The sequence below is a fragment of the Spinacia oleracea genome, chromosome 1 (genome assembly GCF_020520425.1).
Source record: "Spinacia oleracea cultivar Varoflay chromosome 1, BTI_SOV_V1, whole genome shotgun sequence".
Taxonomy (NCBI): Eukaryota; Viridiplantae; Streptophyta; class Magnoliopsida; order Caryophyllales; family Amaranthaceae; genus Spinacia; species Spinacia oleracea.
The window spans coordinates 80770471-80794637 of record NC_079487.1 but is presented as its reverse complement, the minus strand read 5'-3'; the positions used below and the strand labels follow the sequence as shown (position 1 = coordinate 80794637).

Sequence of the window (24167 nt, the reverse complement as noted above, 5' to 3'; positions counted from 1 at the left end):
TCTTGCCCGATTTCCTTGCAGCCCAAGGCACGAGTGTCGTGCGTGTGTGTGCCCAGCCCCGTGCGCCCAAGCTTGCTGCCCTTTTCTTCGTGCCTCGCCCCGCAGCGCAGCACCATTGCTGCTGCTGTGTCGCGTGTGCCGTGTCCCGCAGCCCCGCAGCCCCGCAGTCCCGTGCGCTCTGAGCCTCGTGCTCGTGTGTTGAGTGCCCCGCTGTGCGCTGTGCCTGATGTGCCCCTTGCTCGCCTGCCCCTTCGCGCGCGCGCGCCCTTGCGGTGCGTTGCGCTACTGTTGTTGCTTTGTTGTTGTCGTGTGTGTTGGTCGGCACACACATACACACACGCGATTAATCAATCGTTGTGTGTGTGTGTGTGTTGATCAATGGTTTAATAAAATTATGTTTTCAAAAATATTAATTTTGAGTTTTAAAATTGATTTGATTATTGTGATTAAAGTTTAATTATTGGATTGCTTAGATTAATTAAAACGGTTATGAACACCGTATTGGGTTAGTAGTATGTTTTAATTAAAGAAATTGGTTTTGATGATTGAGTTTATAATTTTCAGATTTAATAAGTTTATAAAGTGTTGATTTTTGAAGTCAAAACATGTTTTCGGATTAAACCATTGTCAGGGTTTTGGTTTCAAATTGATTGAGCGATTGATTCACATAATTTAATGACAATTTAAATTATGGGAATCAACTTAAATTTTCAGAATGTTTTTAAGCTTTAAAAAGTTTTAAGGGTTTTAAAGCTAAAAAGTCAGTGTTTTTATGTTAGGACTTGAGTTGACTATTTGAGACTATTAAATTACCAATTAATGAATGATTTTTAATTAAACTAAGGGTTTTAGTTTCTTAAATAGTTGCTGGAAATTTAGTAAACATGGATAATAATTTAGTTCTCTTATTTTGTTTTATAGGAGTTGATTTCTAGTGAGTCGTGATTCGCACAGTGGCCCCCGTACTTAGGTATTCCAGGTACGTACAAGACTGGGGTGACCACCCATCCCTTGAGGACTTTGTGAAGTGTATTGAATGCGAATCATGTGAACTTATGATGTTATGAATTCATGTTGATGATTGGGAATAATTATGTTGTTGTGAATTCATGTTTGATATTGAGAACGAGCATGTTGTTATTATTATTGAATCTATGTGAACGAGCATGCTAGGAATTGAATTATACTTTGTAGATTCTGTTGAACTATCATGTTATGGACTTTTATAATCGTTGAATTATGTCAAGCATGTTGTTCAAGTTGTTTGCATGTATGAGTAGTGCGCATGCAAGTTGTTATTATTATTACGCTATAGTACAGGATGTCTAGCATAATTATTGAGCCAATCGAATGTTGCCAGTGAGAAACATATATTCTACCAAGGGGTAGAATATGTTGAAGAGTCTATGTGAATTGAATTAAGGACAATTCGTGCTAAGGGCACACCCCGCTTGTTAATAGGCAATGTCGGGTTATCTCAAACAGTGTTTTTGAGAAGGAACGATGGGAGTAATTTCACTTGAGTCTATGTTTGATCACAAGTCTTAAAGAAGTAAAATATTGAAGAGTCATTGTTGAATTGTTGAATTGTTTAATTGTTTAATTGTTTGTATGTTGTGTCTTGAGTCGCCTTGAACATAACATATTAATTAACGTAAAGTGCAACCCAAAAGAGCTTCAAAACTCTTGGAACGTATATACCTTGAGTATGAACAATGGGGGGAGACTTGCCGGAAAACTTGTACTCCTCGAATGATACAAGACGTTGTTTCATTCTTTCTTTTTAGGCCGTTGTGCATTGGAATTCCGTCGGTAGGAGTCCGACTTATTATTATGTGGTGCATGGTGTGAGGGGGTCGAAAAAGCACGAGGCTAATGCGTGACCTCGTCCCTCGTGGGTGTGACGATTCTTTTTTATTCAATCAAGTGTAATTGGATTTCCTGTGAGTTTACACCCAATTGACTAGTAATATAGGAGTCGCCATTCAGTTTTTAACAACAATGAGAAAAACTGACAAAACCCGGTTATTGTGACATAAAGGGAGTGCAATTATGTTTGACCACGACGGCCGTAGGTTCCCTTGTGATCCCTGGTGTGGGGATCTCTCAACATACACCCGCAAGGTAGAGATTGAGGGTTCGGGGGACTGTAACTACCGAGAGGAGTACTTCGCTCGTCGATAACTCCAGAGGCAGGATATCCTTACAAGCTCAGCATAAATAATTGAAGGGACATGCGTTAACTATTAAACTAATCTGAGTTGATTTTAGCAATATGCAACATATAATACTAGATCGATCGTGATTATCTGATTTAAATAGTATTAAGGGACCTAGCATGATAATCCAATTTCCCAAAAATATTATATTTGTTAGGCGTGGTAGAACAATCAGATTTAGTTAGTTTAACAGTTCATAAAAAGGGCGAGGAAAGCAATTAAATCATCGAGAAGGGGCACATTACGACGCACCCTTGAGAGGTGCGTCACGGTTCTCAGAAAACTAACCACTTTGACTTTGCTATTTCTCCTTTTTATTTAACGAATCTCAAATTATGGGAAAGGATACGTTCTGTTCGATTTATGGATCGATTGCGACAGAACGCGTGAACAATTTCGCAGCGTGAGGCTTAGGCTAAGGGTTGGAGTCAATACTCAGAATATGAATTGTGTGTGTGTCCTTTTCACGTCGAATTTGGGGCTGTATTTATAGGGAAGAGTCCGTGGAAAGATAGAGTTGCAGAGTTCTAATCCACAAAGAATTAGGAAAAAACACGTACCCAGGTATTTTCAGCGCCCAGGCCTGGGCGCCGAAGATTTCGGCGCCCAGAGCCAGGCGTTGAAAATAGGGTCTGGGCTGTTTTCTTAGTCAGATTCGGATTCCTGAAATCCGTAGAGTTTGAGACTTAATCGAGTCTTTTAGCGCGTATCAATTTCATGACGGAATGCGTCTGGGCCCGTTACGAACTCTAGGCTCGTTAGGATTTTAATTAATACGTAACTCTTATTTCCGAATCATATTAGGAATAGGATTCTCGCAGTTTCCTTTCTCATTTAGGATTTATGTTGGAGTGCAACACCTAATTCTGACAGGTTTCTATCTTTTATGACTTGCCACTTTTAGAAGCTACCCTTTACGGCAGTTACTATTTTTAGCAGGTTTCCATAAATAGCAGGTTTCGGGTGAAATGAAAAGGGGAATTGAGATTCGTTATTTTATAGGAGATGCGTTGTCAAGTGGAGATTTACGCTTTCATCATCGAACATTTCCTTTTCGGGAATGGGGACAAAAGTAGGTGTCTACACATGGTGGGATCCCATCACCCTTTCTTTCCTTTTGAGGATACTTTACTTTACCCGTTCGAAGTTACTTTTTATTAAATTGTGAGTCAAGAGTCGTGTCATGTGTCGAGTCTTGTCTCCATGTTTATCTGTTTATTACATGGCTTTTGCATGTTGATTATTTAATATTGTCGAGTGAAGCATGTTAGGATAGAATGTTATTCTAGCTTGTTCGTACTCAGCTTTCGCTGACTTCGTGCTTCATGTCTTCTGGTCATGGCCTTTTCCCTAATGACCCTATGATGATCCATCAATTTCATTTGCGTTGTTGGGGAGTAGATTTTCAATAAAGCAGGTTTGTAGAGATAACTTGCGGGAGAAGTTATCATGGGATTCGAGTTGAGAGTTTCGTTCTTCCGTAATTTATAAACTCTTTATTTTATTTTAAAGTCATGACTACTATTTTCAGTTAATGGATTTTTAAACGGTTTATTTTGGATTGGGCCTCAGTGGTTCCAGCTTGTTTTTATAACCATTAACTATTTACTTAATGTGTTTGAAAGTTAGTTATTCCGCTGCATAATTCTGGTAAATAGCCTTAGCCGTTATCACGGTGGCGGTAATATCTTGGTAATTCCTGTGTTTTAAGTTGGAAAATGTTTTATAAAAAGCAAGGAATTATTAGGGTGTTACAAAGTGGTATACTAGAGCTTAGTTTCATTCTTTCTTTGTAGTAAGTAATACTACAAAGTGGTAATCGGAGACTAAGGCTGCTTTGTAGAAATCCATACTACAAAGTGGTATTTGCGGATCTTTAGGATTTTTGAAAATTGTTTTCCTAAAGTCAAAATGCTATTTTGTGTACTCAATATTTTAAAAAGTCAAATACTAATTATTTTAAGTTATTTGAACATTTATCGATTTTATTTTATTTTTTTCGGATTTATTAAATTCGAACAAAAGTCGAATTAAATTTTCAAAAAAAAAAAAAATCTTATTTATTTTCGGATTTTCCGAATTTTAAAAAAAATATATAGTTTTCGAAAATTCCGAATTAAATATTTATTTATTTAATTATTTAATTCTTTTAATTATTTTTGAAAATGATCGAATTAATTAAATTATTCGATTAATTATTTTAAATTTTCGATTTTAATTTCTAATAATTTCTTGAATATTTGAAGTTATTTATTTAAATTAAATTCGAATATTTTTATTTATTTTTCTAAGTGAGGAATGGGTAGAATAAGAAGGGTATAATTAGTCTAAGTATGCGTTTGGTTTAAGTATGCCTTTCTAATCAAGTGTTTATGTGATTATGCCTTGATTTTTGTGATCTTTTAATTTAAGTTTGATCATGTTTTGTTTTGCTTTATGTGATTAATTGCATCACGATTCATGATTAAGCATGTACTTGTGCATTGAAATTGTATGGCTCAGCGAACTTACTTTGTTTTTGGAACACTTTAGTAAGACTTTGTAGTTGTTAACTTTCAGGGTTAAGATGTTGATTTCAAAGTACGCAAATCTAGGAAACCTAGAGAAGCTAGATTGTGAGACCCCACACATTTATGTGAAGAAGATTGAGTTTGCCTGCAATTACTTTGCTACAGTGAAGAACCTACCTGAATTAAGGAAGAAAGATGTTATGGCAGAGATGGTTATTCATTGCTTACCTTCCAAGAACACATACATAGAACTTAAGAACCGATTTCGGGATATGCATATGGAAAATGGTATTCCTAATTACTACAAGTATGGTACTCCATATGGTAGATGGAGATATGATTTGGAGATTATGACTACGATTATAGACACTACTACAAAACAACCTATTTGTAGACGTTGTGACCTCGACGCTAAGAGGATGGCGTTGGGGCGGAAAATATTTTCCGTGCTTTTTACACGCCTTATGGCGTCGAAGAATTATTCGACAGTTCTGGTGGCGTCGTTTGGCGTCATAAATACATGTGCCTTGCACATGTTAACTTATTTGGACGCGTGTTTAATATTTCCTGAAAATTAGAATTTTGCGCTTCCAATTAAAAAAATATTTAGCTATTCTACTGAGTGCTAAAACTACAAATTTCCTTAACCGTTCCATCACGCATATCACTCTCGCTCAAACCCTAATGAGCGAAAACTCCCAAAAGAACAACTTCTCCTATGCAAATCCGAAACTCTCAATTGTGTCTTTGCCATTGATATTCAGGTTTGTCTACGTTCTTCTAATTATCTGCTGTTAATTTCCTCTTATTCTTTTTTTTGATCTGATATTTCGTTTCTTCATCTTCTCCCTTTCATCATCCTAACGAGTCAGTGGCAAAAAACGACTCAATTTCACTTCATGTGCTGGATTTCAAAGGGGTATGCTGCTCAATTTTGTGCTAAATTTCTGAGGTATTGTTGCACAGGTAGTAATTTAGTATATTATTCTCGGCTACTATTTTGGGTTATTTTGTGTTTTGGGGTTAATTTGGTTGTTTTGATTCATGTGTTTCTCCTTGTTGTGCTGATATAGATGATAATTTCTTGTGTGTTGATTCTAAGATTTCTGAGTTTTGGTAGTTTGAAGTTGTATGTCACAATTGAATTTTGTTAGGGTGACTGATAATTGCTATTTTCTAGAGTTGGAACGTATTTAGAATAGATTTTGGTGGATTCAAAATGGTTGTGTTATTTGGAGTTAGAACATACTTATACCAGAGTTTGGAGGAGGACATTGTTGTTTTTTTTATTGGAAAATGGGTAGAGTTGGTCAAGGTATTGGTGTTCTACAATAATGGCAGAACCTGAAATGAAGGATAACCATTATGCTCATATGTTAACCATTTTCAACATTCAACAAAAAACAAGATACAGATCGAACAATACAATTAACTTAGGAGTTGGGGCTGCCTGGACTCTTCACAGCCCACCATGTTTGGTTGAGCTTGCCTGAATTGAACTGTGAAAGACAGGAGTTCAGATTATGATAATTGGACAATTATGTAACTTAACAAATAAGTGGAAAATAAATTTAGAATACTTGGCCAACTATCTTTTTCTTCCTTCTTGTTGCCTTTTGTCCCTTTTAGGTATAGTTAGTATCTGAGGAGAATTCAGGGTACAAGGAGATGTCTGATGTTGCTACTAGAAAGTTTTGAACCTATATTATTGACAGAAAAGACAGACCATAAAGACACTATCGTGTATATTTGCAACAGAATGAGAGATAAACAACAGGTGCCAAAAATTAGAATGAGAGATAAAGGCCATAACATAGTTTATAACATTGTTGAATTTGAGAACCATTGATATAGGGCAGGTGCTAAAAAACAGAATGAGAGATCAAAAAAACGAGAGGAAGTTTGCAAGGAAGAGACTTAAAATTTCACTAAAGGTGTGTTCTATTCAACTGAATTTAATTTATATGAACATGTTGGAACTAGTTAAATTAAACTTATCAGAAGAGACTTATAGGAACCATATTAGCTTAACTTAAATAATACACCCTAAATAATCTCAATTTAAACAACAATCATCGAAGACATTAAAATGAACTATAGACCTCATAGTATAATTCTGTCGTTCAAGCCTATTTATAAAATCAATAGGATTACAGCTTGAAATCCAAATAAACAGGGACGCCACGTTTTAAGAGAAATATGATGGTATTATGTTCCTTAAGACTAATCGGTAATAGCTATTCCAGGCAGAAATACTATGTGGACGTTGCTGAACAATGTAGTGTACATACTCAAACCCATCAGAAGGATCAGTAATGTTTAAGGCTACTTCTGCAACACAGAACATACAAGACGCAACTTGTTAGCAACATAAAACTAGGCATTTAAAAAATTTCAATCTGAAAGGGAGTTTGAAACTGTATGTACATCACTAGTAATCCAAGTTTCTGACTGATCCTTATGCTGTCTGTATGCCTTGTTGATAATTGGTGTACTATTACCACTGATTTTTCTTCTAAAGTTTAAGTATCTTGTATGTCATCAAATCGGCTGCAACTCTGCAAGTATGCTTTTCAATAATTTTTTCCCTTGTTGTAGCTTTCTTCTTATGTTCTATAGTTGCGAACATGGGCATGATTAGTTAATAATTGGTAATTACCATTCATTAGTTAATAATTTCTTTGGGGTCTAACAGTATTTCATGTTTACATGACAGGAGCATGCTCTGATTGAATCCTTGTCAACATATCCACAGTATTTGAGAAACAAAGTAAGTTTTTGTGTTCCGTGTTGATCTGTTTAACCGGTACTGAATGTATTTGATAGATATATGACATGTTTTGACTAAGTAATTATTGTCTGATTATACGTGTTTATTGCAATGTGTTTGATGAAATGTTTGTGTACTTGTGTTCCTTTTTCTCCCCTGCCTTATTCAGTTTCAGTTTCTACTAGTTAATAATCCTTGAAATTGTTTCTCCGTCGGACTCCCATGATGAAGATCGTGACTGCCTAATTAAGCTATTCTATTATAGACCGTGCTGTATTGGTTTAGACGGATGAGACAACCAGTTTTAACCAATTGACACGAACCATTTACCTCCAATAGACAACTTCTAAGGCCCTCGTTTTATTCAAGAAACATGTTATCCGTGTCACATTTTTCTTTAGGACCAAGCTAAATTCCTAACTTCCAATAGAGCTAGACTATTTGAATGAAGGTCCTCATTCAGCAGTTTGTCATTTTACATGGTGTGATCAGAAATGATATGTTTCTGAATATGAGCTTGTCTGTATAAAATAAAAAAATTATTTTTATTAAGCAGCAGATACGACTGATAAATTTCCTCCAAGTAATTAGTGAATAAAGTTAGAATTGCGGATTACTTTATTTGTATATTGGTTGTAAGGCAGTAGGAAAATGCTAGGTATTTCCTCTTTAACACCCGTTACCCTATCTCCCTAACCTACTGTAGTGCAGTTTCTGATGACTTAACTACCTGGTGTTGATCTCCGGAATAGCAATTCATATAGTAGGTGCTGGAAAGTCGGTAGGCCAGAAAAACCACCTGAAAAACCGATTTGAAACTGTCGTCCAGACACTGACCGCCTTGACAAGTAGATTGTCTTTGCAGTCTATGATCTAATAGGTTATATGTTGCTTGTTAAATGTCGTGTGAGGCGCTTTCCAGAGAACTAGGATTTGTTGTTGTTGTTGGTGGTGGTGGTCGTGGTGCTTCCTAGAGAACTGGAGTTTTTCCTGCTGCGGAATTCAGGAAAAAACCAAGCTTATAAACTGGGGGGGAAAAGACTGACCTTTTGTTTTGATATATTTTCAATATCAGCGTTTTAAGCATCCTCTTTTCCTCTATATGCTTTTAGTTGCTCTTCTAATTGGACAACAATTGCTTGAAGTTCTTTTATGGTTTCATGAAGCTGGCAGCTCTCTTCTAGAGCTGCAGATTCAATAGTGGGTAAAGAGTAATGGAGGTAGGAGCAGTCACTAGCTTTAAAGAATCAATGTGAATGAACCTCACTTCTCTATCCAAACTTATGTTATCAACAAATTTTGTTCTTCCGGAACAGTAGTTGGAAAACTGAACCTTGGTGTCAACACCTTTTTAAACTGCAACTGTTCTGAACAACATCCGTATATACATTATGATGTTTAGTTACAGAAATGGCTGCAGAATTTGTCCTGCATTCATCTAGTCAGCCAGCTCAATTAGTCAATTATTCAGTTGCATTCAACACCTTCTGAAACTGCAACTGCTCTTTGTACTTGTTACATTTTGGTTTGCCTATATTATTCTACCTCTTTTCTTTACCTTGTGCACTTGTTACATTTTATTTGTACTTATTACATTTTGCATTTTTCTTTGAAGGCCGTCCAACGTGATAAAGGTGCAACGAAAGAATGAAGAAGCCTGGGACACTTGAGCTTCATATTAGCTACGTACTACAAACAATCGTCTATATCCTAGTTGGTTATTCTAGGCTTTAGTTTATTTTACTATGAATTTTAGTTTTTCTAGGATTAGTTTCTTTTACTATGGATTTTAGTTTTCTAGGCTTTAGTTTCTTTTACTATGGTTTTTAGTTTTCTAGGCTTTAGTTTTATTTAGCTACTATGAACCATCATTTTTAAATAAGTATATAGCTAGATCCTAGTTAATTAGTAATGTGAATTTGTACCGTACTTATTGCTAGATCCTAATTAATTAGTAACATGAATGTACTATGGGTTTTAACAAAAGCTTTGGATACCTTAGCGTCGAGAACAAATGTGGGCGACAAATAATGTCTAGTATAAAGACCCAGAAAGGCGTCGACATACTTTTTTGATCCATGTTTAGTTTTTTGTTTCTCGACGCCTAGAACTAATTTCAAGACACTAGAAGGCGTCGAGAATCTCGACGCCTTGATAATTTTCGGGACATCGAAAGTCGTCGCAATTGTCGACGCATAATACAAAATCAAGACGTTCCCTAAGAATTATCTGGACAATGCAGGGCGTCCCAATTGTCGACGCCTAATGGTGTCGCGAATTCTCGACTATCATTTTCACGACGATAATGATAGGCGTCGAGGCCTGTTTTCTCGACGCCTTTTGGCGTCGCTAAAGAGCTGAAAACGCGTCGCCATAACACGGAAATTGTAGTAGTGCTAGAACTTGCGGAGGAATGCTTTGATGATGGTAAAACTGTAGAGAACATCAACCTTACAGGATTAGACCATGATACAGAGACTCAGATGGATGAGGATAGTGATGATGATGTTGTTGAGATTGAGAACCCTAATCCTATCATTCCTGAACCCACTATTGAGATCTCCAGTGACACAGAAATTGAGCCTGAAACCAACAATGATGAAGTGAACAGTGTGCTACAGCAAAACAATGAGGATATGGAGTATGAGTCTGATCAAGAGGAAGACTTTGATGACTTTGAAGACCATGAGCACTCTTCACCAGTTTGTAGAGGTGCGTGGTTGGATAGTAGAGTAGCATTCTAAGAGACTTTTCTAATGTAATAGCTAGTGCTAAGATTTAGTGAAGCAATAAAGTAGTACACTACTATTTATGGTTTTAGTAGTTCAGTTTTGTGGTTTTCCGAATAAAGTACGATCCAAAGGATGTATTATTTTTCCGTTGAAGTAATAAAGTTTAGAATTCCTTCTTTTACCTTTAACTCTAAGTTTATGCTATCTTTGAGCGATTATCGCGAAAGGAATTTCATGCATTTCTTCAATGAAATTATACTTGCAAGGTGGTCCAATTTTCACCACTTGAACTTTGTGATGCGGACTAAGGGGAAAAGCGGCCCGTAAACAGGCGCCTATCTTGCTTAGGGTCCAAAAATTTCCATGTATGTGTAATAATTGTATGGCTAGATAGTGCAATGTTTTAGTAAGGCAGTGTCCAAACCCAGATGGATGTAGGATCCCATGTGTTCAAGTAGTAAGTTGGGTTTTCTCATACCCATTAGATCTAATGCCAGTCCATTCCTAAAGGGATCCATTTGACTGGTTGGCCATGTTCAAAGCTAAGATTGACTGTGAGAAGCAGAAGATTCACTTGAGGTTTAGTCTAGGAAAGGTTGTATCGTATCGCCGTTTTGGGAAGCCTAGGAGTGTAGGAATCGTCACGGCAATGGAACTCGTGAAGTTAATACACAAAGGGAACCCTGTTTTCTTATGCAATGTAAGAGACCTAGACCATGTAATGAAAGAGCAACCAGGGGATATTGCAGTAGTGAGTGAATTCCTGGACGTGTTTCCGGAAGAGATCCCGGGAATGCCGCCCAATCGACCAATCGATTTTACCATAGATTTAGCAACCGGAACTGCACCTATCTCGAAAGCCCCATACCGGATGGCTCCAGCAGAAATGAGTGAGTTAAAAGGTCAACTTGAGGAATTGCTAGAGAAAGGTTATATTAGACCAAGTGCATCGCCTTGGGGAGCACCAGTCTTGTTTGTGAAGAAGAAGGACGGTAGTATGAGACTCTGTATAGACTACAGGGAGCTCAATAAGGTCACAATCAAGAATAAGTATCCTTTGCCTAGGATAGATGATCTATTCGACCAGTTGAAAGGAGCGGGAATGTTTTCAAAGATTGACTTGAGGTCAGGTTATCATCAGTTGAGAATCGCAGAGCACGATATACCAAAGACTGCATTTAGGACTAGATACGGTCATTATGAGTTCACAGTTATGCCATTTGGGTTAACCAATGCACCTGCAATCTTTATGGACTTAATGAACCGAGTATTCCATGCATTCTTGGACAAGTTTGTAGTGGTTTTCATAGATGATATTCTGGTCTACTCTAAGATTGAGGAGGATCATGCGGAACACTTCAGGTCAGTGTTGAGTACCCTAAGAGACAATCAGTTGTATGCCAAATTCTCGAAGTGTGAATTCTGGCTGGAAAGAGTTGCGTTCTTAGGACATTTTGTATCCAAGGAAGGAGTTGCAGTGGATCCTGCAAAGATAAAAGCTGTTAGTGAGTGGCCTACACCTAAGAGTGTCACCGATATTCGAAGTTTTCTTGGTTTAGCGGGTTATTATAGACGCTTTGTGCAAGACTTTTCTAGAATCTCCAAACCAATGACAACCTTGATGAAGAAAGAGGCAAAGTTTGAGTGGAATGACCAGGGTGAGGAAGCGTTCCAAGCCTTAAAGACGCGATTGACAACCGCGCCAGTGTTAACTTTGCCAGCTGAGAGCGGTACTTATGATGTATATATTGATGCCTCTAAGAATGGTTTAGGGTGCGTGTTGATGCCAAACGGGAAAGTGATTGCGTATGCATCAAGGCAGTTGAAGCCATATGAATCCAATTACCCTACCCATGATTTAGAGTTAGCCGCCATAGTGTTTGCATTGAAGATATGGAGACACTATCTGTATGGTGTGAAATGTAGGATATTCACGGATCATAAGAGTTTGAAGTACATTTTCACACAGAAGGACCTAAATATGCGCCAACGAAGGTGGTTGGAGTTAATCAAGGACTATGACCTAGATATTCAATACCATGAAGGAAAAGCCAATGTAGTCGCAGATTCCTTGAGTAGGAAATCAAGTCATGGTGTGAATGCGTTAGTAGTTGCTAACGAGCTGTGTAAGGACATGCAGCGACTGAATCTAGAAATAGTGAGTGGAGAATTCCTTGAGAGTATGATGAATGCCTTAACCATCCAGTCGTCAGTATTTGATGAAATTAGGGATAATCAGGCTGGTGATGTTAAGTTAGAGCGGATCAAGGAAAAGATTTCGCAAGGAAAGGAGATTGATTTTAAGGTCCACGAGGATGGAAGTTTGAGGTATAAAGGACGATGGTGCGTACCTCAAAAGTGTAGTGAACTTAAGGAAAAGTTGATGAGAGAAGGTCATAATACACCATATTCTGTTCACCCGGGAGGTGATAAGCTGTATAAGTATTTGAAGAAGGTGGTGGCCAAGGATGAAAAATGAAGTGGTTGAATTCGTGGCAAGGTGTTTGACTTGTCAGAAGGTTAAGATTGAGCATAGGAGACCTTAGGAAAAGGTCCAACCTTTAGAGATTCCGAGTTGGAAGTGGGACTGTATCTCAATGGACTTTGTCACTTGTTTACCCAAGTCGAAAAGTGGAAATGACACCATTTGGGTAGTGGTCGATAGGTTGACTAAGTCGGCAGTGTTCATACCAATGAAAGAAACCTGGAAAATGGAACAACTTGCCAAAGCTTACATCAAACATGTAGTGAGATTACATGGAGTTCCTAAGGATATCATATCAGATAGAGATTCGAGGTTCCTTTCGAATTTCTAGAAAAGTGTGCAGAAGAACTTTGGTACAACATTGAAAATGAGTACATCGTTCCACCCAGCCACAGATGAACAAACCGAAAGAACTATCCAAACCTTAGAGGATATGCTAAGAGCTTGTGTGATTGATTTCCAAGGTGGATGGGAAGATAGCCTAGATCTAATTGAGTTCTCATACAACAATAGCTATCATGCCAGTATTGGAATGACACCATTCGAAGCCCTGTGTGGACGAAAATGCAGAAGTCCACTATGTTGGAGTTGAAGGAAATAATGCCCTTGGTCCAAGTATGCATTCTATGTTAAGTCTAATAAATGCGGTTCAGTATTAATTAACAAGTTAATAATTCAGTGAGATCAAGTGAGCTGAATGCCTAGCTAGAGGCCGCTTCAGTTCAAGTGGAATTAATGATATTAATCCACAGCTTACTCTTGACTGAACCCGTAGGGTCACACAAATAGTACGTAAACGGATCAAGTATTTAATGGCATTAAATACTCCATCTATGGATATTCGGAATCGATGGATCTTGGTTTCAGTGGGAGCTGAGATCGTCACAGGCAAGAAAGGAATACTCCGGAAACGATGATATTGCCGGAAACGGAAATATGGATCGTATCGGAAATATAAATATTATCCAAGTCGTAGATGTTGCCGGAAACGGAAACATGGTACGTATCGGAAAATATTATCGGAAATGGAAATATTGCCGGAAACGGAAATATTGTCAGAATCGGAAATATTATCGGAATCGGAAAATAATTCCGGAAACGGAAATATTAAATATTTGTTCGAAACGGAAATTGATTCAGGAATCGGAAATATTAAATATTGTTCGTATCGGAAATGAATTCCGGAATCGGGAATTTAATCGGAAGCGTATCGTACGAATTAGCATCGGACGAGGCCCGCTAGACGAAGGCCCAGCACGAAGCCAGGCCGTCGCCCAGCGAGCCAACGCACACCAGCGCACGCCAAGCCTCGACCAGGCCCAGCGCAAGGCCAGGCCCAGCCAAGGCCTTGGGCGCGCGCGCGCGGAGCACAACAGTGGGCCGAGCGCTGTGCGCCTAGCGTGGGCCGCAAGGCTTGCGCGGGTGTACGGTGCTCGTGCAATGCTTGTGCGGGAATCCTGAAGCAATCGGGATTCGAAGTGTGATTAAATCCTAAAACTATTAGATAATGATTATTTAATTAGAGTCCTAGTAGGGTTATAATTAAATAAATTAGTATCCTAATAGGATTCCAAAACCCTTTCCATAACTCTATAAATAGGTGCCTAGGGTCACATATTTTATAGATAATTCAAGTATTCAAAGTGAGTTTTTGAGAGAAAATTCAGACACATTCCTTGACTATAAGTGCCGAAAATCTTTAGTACCTTAAGGGTGATTCTAGTTGGTCAATCTTAAGGCGGATCCGGACGTGCTGTGGACTATCTACGGAGGGACGACACTTGGAGTCCTAAAGACTTGTTCTTGTGCGGTTCGGGCGCAGCTAGGGAAGGCACGCAACAAAGAGTATGCATCTAAACTATGCTATATGATTATGTGTAAATAATATGTATTCCTGGCTAAATGGTTTTTCCGCATGATTTATGAATTGTCATATGTATCATAACCTAACAGTGGTATCACGAGCCTCTTATTATTTTCATAATCTAAATTGCATGAACATGGTTAAATATTACAAATTTGCAAGAATTAAAAGGGGTGATTAATTTTCGTAATTGTTAATTAATTACAAATTGCGTTTATTTAATTATACGTACGCAGTTTTTCGGCAGTTTCTTCGTTACTCATCCAAATCGAGTGATTTTTGTGTCAATTCCGCATGTAAAAGGCATTCTAAAATTTTGACAAAAATATTCTTTTTCCGCCGAACCCAGAATTCTCAAATTCGAAGCCTAACTATGACTTTTCGGAGGTTTTAGTTTTTCGAATGCAAAATTTCGTAAATTTAAGATGTTAAATTAAATATTTGCGATTCTTGTTGATAAATCTTGAATTTTTGATTGACCTACTGTATATGTTTAACAAGTTTGAATGCCTAGCCTTGTTAATTATGCAATCTAATTTGTAATTATGATTAATTTGTTGAAAATTAGAATAATTTAGAATTAATTTGATTTTCATAATTAATTATAATTTAATTAGAAACCTATGATTAAAAACCACCATAAAATTGTAAATTTATGATAAATTTTAAATTTTTATGACCTAGGCTTGAATCCATGATAATCGGAAATCAATTGAATAATAAATTTTCGATTTTTCGCCCTAAAATTATGAAATTAATATTATTTATTAATTTGTCATTAATTTTAAATATAAATTTTAAATTTTTATGCGATTCGTTCATATAACTTGCACGCACAAAGCAATGGATGCTTCGTGTTACCCTTAAGGGGTGTTGTATAGTGCGGGCATGCGACGACGAGCAAGGGAGCTCGTCGCCCGTGCGGCACGAATGCAATGAGCAGGGGCATGGTGCACGAGCACAAGGCAGCAGCCCTGCCTTGTGTCGTGGGCCACGAGCTATGGATGAATGGGCATGGGCAAAGGCAAGGCATGGCAGTCGCGTGTGGGCAGCAAGCGAGCTGCGCCACAACGCGCACTGCCTCGCGCAAGCGCGCGCAGCCTCGCGCGCAGCGAGCGCAAGCTCGCGTGCCACGAGCGCTGCGCCCAGCGTTGATCGCGCGCAATTGCTCGCGCACAGCGAGCGATGGCTCGCGTGCATCAAGCGCTGGAGCGCGCGCAGCAAGCGCTGGCGAGCGCGCACAGCGAGCGATGGCTCGCGTGCATCGAGCGCTGGCGCGCGCGCAGCGAGCACCACTTGTGCGATGGCTTGCGATGGAAGATGCAGCAGCTATGCGACGAGCGCATGGGCTACGCGCACATGGCCAGCGATGGCTGTGTGCGTGTGGCCCATGGGCGTGCGATGCGTAGGGTGTTTGCGTTACGATTAGATCGTTTTGAATGTTTAATTTGAAATTTTCAGTTCACGTAATTTTAATTAATTTTAAAATTAATAATTTAAATTATTTTCTTGGATTTTAATTTTGAATATTGTAATTATAATAAATTTTAATTTGTTCTAATTTTTTACTAAAATTAAAATCATGAATTAATTTAAAATTTGACTGAAATCAAATTAAAATTTTTTGGATTCAATTATAAATTTATATGGGCTTTAAATTTTAATTAAATTTGTATGTTTCCGGTTAGACTTGAAATACATTTTTATGTTTAAAATTAGTAAAGCATATGAATTTATTGGTTTAAGTGGGAGCGCTTTTAGTCATAAACTCTTGATTAGGTCTACAAATCCTTAAGGTTAAAACAACTTGATTAGAATTAATAAGGACTGAATAATTGGTAGATTATTGGTGCCCTTGATTAATTGCTGCAAATGTTTACGTGATGCATATTGTGTTTTACTAACCAGCTATGTGGGCCATTCATGATAATGAATGGGTGAATGGTATATATTGTATATGTACTGTTTTGCAGGTTATGAAGTGACTAGTATGGCCCAAATAGGATAGAAAATATGGTCTGCGCACCATTAATTTGAATGTAATTGGTCCAAAGTACCAAAGTTATTTTTCAATTCAAATATGGTCTGCGTACCATCAAATAGTTGTAATTAGTTTTAATTATAGCTTATCCTATTTGAAGAAAATGGTGCCTCCCACGGAGATTTTCAAGACGGACTTTGAAGTCAAAGCTTCAAGATGAAGTCGGGCCATACTAGATCACATTTATCTTATGCATGCTTTAAGTTATTTATTGCTTTAAATATGTCTTAATTATGCATGAGATTGTGGCTTGATTATGTTGCATGATTAAGGATTTTAGTTCACTTAAAATCTAACCAACATAGTAAGAGCCTTAAGTTCCAAACTTAAAAATTGAGTTAAAAGGTGCCATGCCAAAATATACACTTGCTTGGATATCCTTTACATCAATCTAGTAATAGTTTTCGCTCAGCGAGGTGTTACTTATTGGTCCTAAAGGGGCAAGGTACACAAATAATTGTGAGTACATGTTAGTTTTGGTGAAACTCAACGATATAAGTAAGGAGTCCTTTTATGTCGTGGCAAAATCGATAGGTTTACCTAATAAGTTCTTAGACGTACCTATCACCAAGAATAGTTTCTAGACCATTAGCAAAAGGCTTTTGCTTACCTAAGATGTTTTAGGATTAAGTCGACAAACTGTGCTTAGTTCTTCAATGATTTTAGGATCTTGGAATCATTTTATTCACACCTGCCGGAACACATAACTTGAATAAAATGCTTAATAAACATTGAATTATGCATGTATGCTAGAATTTAAGTTTATTAAGAGAAATTGTGAATGGTTATTTATTTGTTTATTCTTTTCAATTGTAGTTTTTAATATGGCACACAACAATTCATTCAACATTCGATCAATTCTCGAAAAGGAGAAGTTGAACGGGAAAAACTTCCTTGACTGGCAAAGGAACTTGCAAATAGTTCTTATGCAGGAAGAAAAGGAGTATGTCCTAGATGAGGCGATGCCCGAAGCCGCAGGCGACGGGGTCACTCAGGCAGCCCTCAATCGTTGGATTGATGCCAACAAGGATGTGAAATGTCTAATGCTCGCCACCATGAGTGCGGATCTGCAGAAAACATTCATCAACTCAGATGACTTCACAATCATCAGTGAGTTGAAGAACATGTTCCAAGATCTGGCTCGAGTCGAAAGATTCGAGACTCATAGGCAAATTCTTGAGACCAAGCTTAAGAAAAGCGAGCCCGTAAGTCCACATGTTCTCAAAATGATTGGACTCATTGAGAATATGAGTCGGCTGAATCAGCAATTTTCTCAGGAAATGGCTATAGACACCATCCTCCATTCTCTTCATAGCGGGTATGATCAGTTCAAACTGAACTACAGTATGAATAGTCTGGACAAAACGCTCACTGAGCTTCACGGTATGCTGAAGACCGCTGAAAAGACGCTCAAAAGTGATAAGCAGGATGTGCTTATGGTGCGTGGGGGCAAGTTCAAGAAATCTGGAAAGAAGAGGAATGCTAAGAAAGGTGGCGACAAGGCCAGCCCAACTAAGCAAACTGGCACCAAATCTGTAAAGAGGAAGGTCAGTCAACCCACTTCTGAATCCGAATGCTTCTACTGCAAGAAGAAGGGGCATTGGAAGAGAGATTGCTTGAAGCTAAAGGAAGATCAGAAGAACGGAACAGTCGTTCCATCTTCAGGTATTTTCGTTATAGACTGTATACTTGCTAATTCAACTTCTTGGGTATTAGATACAGGTTGTGGCTCACACTTATGTTCCAATCCACAGGGACTAAGAAGAAGTAGAAAGTTAAGCAAGGGTGAAGTCGACCTACGAGTGGGAAATGGAGCACGGATTGCTGCATTAGCTGTAGGAACTTATTATTTGTCGTTGCCCTCCGGGCTAGTTTTGGAACTGGAAGAATGTTTCCATGTTCCAAGTCTTACTAAAAACATCATTTCAGTTTCTTGCTTAGATGCTAAGGGATTTTCTTTTTTTTTTAATAAAAGACAATAGTTGTTCGTTTTATTTTAAAGAGATGTTTTATGGATCTGCTAGATTAGTCAATGGACTTTATTTATTAGATCACGACAAACAAGTATATAACATAAATACCAAAAAGGCCAAAAAGGATGATTCAGATCTCACCTATCTGTGGCATTGTCGATTAGGCCATATAAACTTGAAACGCTTAGAAAGACTTCAAAAGGAAGGAATTCTAGAACCATTTGACTTAGAGGATTATGGTAAATGCGAATCATGTTTACTTGGCAAAATGACAAAGCAACCTTTCTCTAAAGTTGGAGAAAGAGCAAATGAACTATTGGGTTTAATCCATACAGATGTATGTGGACCAATGAGTACAAATGCTAGAGGTGGTTTCAGCTACTTTATCACTTTCACTGATGACTTCAGTAGGTATGGTTATGTCTACCTAATGAAGCATAAGTCTGAATCCTTTGACAAATTCAAGGAATTTCAGAGTGAAGTAGAGAATCAATTAGGCAAGAAGATTAAGGCACTGCGGTCTGATAGAGGCGGTGAATATCTGAGCTATGAATTTGATGACCATCTGAAAGAATGTGGAATTCTATCAGAATTGACTCCTCCAGGAACACCACAATGGAACGGTGTGTCGGAACGGAGGAACAGAACCTTGCTAGACATGGTCAGATGGGTCAGGCCGAACTTCCATTAGAATTTTGGGGACATGCACTAAATACATCTGCACTCACTATAAATAGAGCTCCGTCTAAAGCTGTCGAAAAGACTCCATACGAATTATGGTTTGGAAAGCCTCCAAATGTGTCTTTTCTTAAGATTTGGGGATGTGAAGTATACGTCAAACGATTAATTTCAGACAAACTTCATCCAAAATCTGACAAATGTATCCTTGTGGGCTATCCAAAGGAAACAAAGGGGTATTACTTCTACAATACATCTGAGAACAAGGTGTTTGTTGCTCGAGATGGTGTCTTTTTGGAGAAGGATCACATTTCCAAAATGACAAGTGGGAGAAAAGTAGACCTCGAAGAAATTCGAGTCGAACAACAAACTCTAGAGAATGCTCAAAATGACATTCAGGATGAAACTCAGAGATCTTTAGAAGAATCTGGTGAGAATCATGGTCAAACTAGAAATGTTACCCCGCGTAGATCGCAAAGATATAGATCTCAACCGGAAAGGTACTTAGGTATTTTGACGAACGAGAGCTATGACGTTCTATTACTTGAAAGTGATGAACCTGCGACTTACAAACAAGCTATGACGAGCCCTAGCTCCAAGCAATGGCAAGAAGCCATGCAATCTGAATTAGACTCCATGTTTGAAAACCAAGTATGGGATTTGGTCGATTTGCCAGATGGCTACCAAGCCATTGGAAGCAAATGGGTTTTCAAACTGAAAAAGGACAAGGATGGGAAACTTGAAGTTTTCAAAGCTAGATTGGTTGCAAAAGGTTACAGGCAAGTCCACGGTGTGGATTACGATGAAACCTTTTCACCAGTTGCAATGCTAAAGTCTATTCGGATAATGTTAGAAATCGCTGCATATTACAATTACGAAATATGGCAGATGGATGTCAAAACTGCTTTCTTAAACGGCGTTTTAACAGAAACTGTGTTTATGACACAGCCTGAAGGTTTTGAGGATCCAAAGAATGCTAAAAAGGTATGCAAGATAAAGAAGTCAATCTACGGATTGAAGCAGGCATCCAGGAGCTGGAATATACGTTTTGATGAAGCAGTCAGTGACTTTGGTTTCATCAAGAACGCAGACGAATCTTGTGTATACAAGAAGGTCAGTGGGAGCAAAATTGCTTTCCTAGTATTATATGTGGACGACATATTACTTATCGGAAATGACATTCCTATGTTGAACTCTGTCAAGATTTGGCTTGGGAAATGTTTTTCGATGAAAGATCTAGGAGAAGCACAGTACATATTGGGCATCAAGATTTACAGAGATAGATCTAAAAGGATGATTGGACTTAGTCAAAGCACTTATATCAATAAGGTGCTTGATAGGTTCAAGATGGCGGACTCCAAGCGAGGCTACCTACCCATGTCTCATGGAATGACTCTAAGCAAGACTCAGTGCCCAAAAACACTTGATGAGCGTAGACGAATGAATGGGATTCCATATGCATCATTGATTGGTTCAATAATGTATGCTATGATATGTACACGCCCGGATGTTGCGTATGCACTCAGTGCTACGAGCAGATACCAGTCAGACCCAGGGGAGGCGCATTGGACTGCTGCCAAGAATATTCTGAAGTACCTGAAAAGGCACAAAGATGACTTCCTGGTCTATGGTGGAGATGATGAATTAATTGTTAAAGGCTATACGGACGCAAGTTTCCAAACCGACAAAGATGATTTCAGATCACAGTCTGGGTTTGTCTTCTGCCTCAACGGAGGAGCAGTAAGATGGAAAAGTGCTAAGCAAAGCACCATTGCGGATTCTACAACTGAAGCAGAGTACATTGCTGCACATGAAGCAGCAAAAGAAGCTATATGGCTAAGGAAGTTCATAGGTGAACTTGGTGTAGTCCCCTCCATTAAAGGACCAATAGCCCTGTATTGTGACAATAACGGAGCTATTGCACAGGCAAAGGAGCCTAGACACCACCAGAGAGTCAAGCATGTACTTCGTAGATTTCACCTTCTACGAGAGTTCGTTGAAAGAAAAGAAGTCGAGATAAGCAAAATTGTAACTGATGACAACATATCAGATCCATTGACTAAACCTCTGCCGCAAGCGAAGCACAACTCGCACACTGCAGCTATGGGAATCAAGCATATTGGAGAATGGCTTTGATGTCTCTGTTTAATGTTTTAAAGTTTTAGAGTTTAAATCTTTGTAAAACATTATTGGTTAATCATTCACAATAAATGAAAAGAATTCATTTTTCCATTTAATTTGTGGTTTATTAAATGATGAGTCCCTTCAATTTGACGATATATTCAAGATAGACTGTCAGGACCAGTCCTGTGACTAAGAAATGTCTATCAAGTGAACTTGAATGTCAAAGGTTGAAAATGGTCCCTAGTCGGAGTTTTCTATAAAATTGGACGCATAGAGAACGTTAGACGATTAGAATGCAAGATGACTAGTAGTTCTGTTTCTTGAACTATGTGGACATGGCAATGTCATAATCATTTGCATAGATACTTACTTTGTGAAGACTAGTATCGGACAAGACCTATGAAACTTTACTGTAAGAGATGAAAATCTGTCATAAGTAAATTTCATTAAAATTATTAGACACTAAATCCTCAATACCTGAGTGATTTGAGATTACTTGTTTGAGAACTGGTTGCTTTGACGTTGACCAACCGTCGCACCGTAAAAGGAGGCTATAAAGGCAACGCTCAGGTAATCACCTATCAAACGAAGTCTAATCTCAAGATCGCAAGATTGGGATTGTCCTCCCATAAATCGGGATGAGATGCTTAAAAGTTGTACAAGGCCACTCGGAGAGCTAGAAACTGTGAAATGCATGGTCGTGCTCGGATGAATCATAGGCTATGATTATCTGTTTATTTGATCAGTTGAACTCTGAAACCGAGAAACACCTCTGGACATAATAAGGATGACAACTCTTACCTTATGTTCAAGAGCAAGCATCGAGCGACAAAGGAATTAGGAAATGCACACTTGTCCCTAAGGACAAGTGGGAGACTGAAGGAAATAATGCCCTTGGTCCAAGTATGCATTCTATGTTAAGTCTAATAAATGCGGTTCAGTATTAATTAACAAGTTAATAATTCAGTGAGATCAAGTGAGCTGAATGCCTAGCTAGAGGCCGCTTCAGTTCAAGTGGAATTAATGATATTAATCCACAGCTTACTCTTGACTGAACCCGTAGGGTCACACAAATAGTACGTAAACGGATCAAGTATTTAATGGCATTAAATACTCCATGTATGGATATTCGGAATCGACGGATCTTGGTTTCAGTGGGAGCTGAGATCGTCACAGGCAAGAAATGAATACTCCGGAAACGATGATATTGCCGGAAACGAAAATATGGATCGTATCGGAAATATAAATATTATCCAAGTCGTAGATGTTGCCGGAAACAGAAACATGGTACGTATCGGAAAATATTATCGGAAATGGAAATATTGCCAGAATCGGAAATATTGCCGGAAACAGAAATATTGTCAGAATCGGAAATATTATCGGAATCGGAAAATAATTCCGGAAACGGAAATATTAAATATTTGTTCGAAACGGAAATTGATTCAGGAATCGGAAATATTAAATATTGTTCGTATCGGAAATGAATTCCGGAATCAGGAATTTAATCGGAAGCGTATCGTACGAATTAGCATCGGACGAGGCCCGCTAGACGAAGGCCCAGCACGAAGCCAGGCCGTCGCCCAGCGAGCCAACGCACACCAGCGCACGCCAAGCCTCGACCAGGCCCAGCGCAAGGCCAGGCCCAGCCAAGGCCTTGGGCGCGCGCGCGCGGAGCACATCAGTGGGCCGAGCGCTGTGCGCCTAGCGTGGGCCGCAAGGCTTGCGCGGGTGTACGGTGCTCGTGCAATGCTTGTGCGGGAATCCTGAAGCAATCGGGATTCGAAGTGTGATTAAATCCTAAAACTATTAGATAATGATTATTTAATTAGAGTCCTAGTAGGGTTATAATTAAATAAATTAGTATCCTAATAGGATTCCAAAACCCTTTCCATAACTCTATAAATAGGTGCCTAGGGTCACATATTTTATAGATAATTCAAGTATTCAAAGTGAGTTTTTGAGAGAAAATTCAGACACATTCCTTGACTATAAGTGCCGAAAATCTTTAGTACCTGAAGGGTGATTCTAGTTGGTCAATCTTAAGGCGGATCCGGACGTGCTGTGGACTATCTACGGAGGGACGACACTTGGAGTCCTAAAGACTTGTTCTTGTTCAGCTCGGGCGCAGCTAGGGAAGGCACGCAACAAAGAGTATGCATCTAAACTATGCTATATGATTATGTGTAAATAATATGTATACCTGGCTAAATGGTTTTTCCGCATGATTTATGAATTGTCATATGTATCATAACCTAACAGGAGTGACATTAGTGAAACCGTTATACTAGGTCCCCAATTGATAGAGGACACTATGAATCAGGTTAGGACTATTCAATCCAAAATCCAAGCCGCGCAAGATCGGCAAAAGAGCTACGCAGATTTAAAGCGTAGGGATGAAGAGTTCCAAGTAGGTGACAAAGTGTTGCTAAAGGTTTCACCAATGAAAGGTGTGATGAGATTTGGGAAGAAGGGAAAGCTTAGCCCAAATTATATAGGCCCATATGAGATCTTAGAACGGATAGGGAAGGTAGCGTATAGACTGGCCTTGCCCATGGACTTGCATAGAGTGCATAATGTGTTTCACATATCCTAGTTGAGGAAGTATGTCCCGAATAAGTCTCATGTACTACAATCGGAGACCATAGAGTTAGACCAAAGTTTGACCTTTGAGGAAAGACCTGTCAAGATACTTGATAGCAAAGTGCGTAGCACTCGAACTAAGGATGTTAAGATCGTAAAAGTGTTGTGTCTAACCAAGAGTCTGAGGAAGC

General features: G+C 38.6%; 1 long non-coding RNA gene across 1 annotated transcript; it reads left to right on the top strand.

Moving 5' to 3' along the window:
- The first annotated feature begins 5337 nt into the window (after positions 1–5337).
- Positions 5338–9485, top strand: LOC130466243 (uncharacterized). The gene is made up of 4 exons (XR_008926272.1): positions 5338–5493; positions 5602–5695; positions 7446–7499; positions 9115–9485. It is a non-coding gene; the product is annotated as an uncharacterized lncRNA (long non-coding RNA).
- The last annotated feature ends 14682 nt before the right edge of the window (positions 9486–24167 follow it).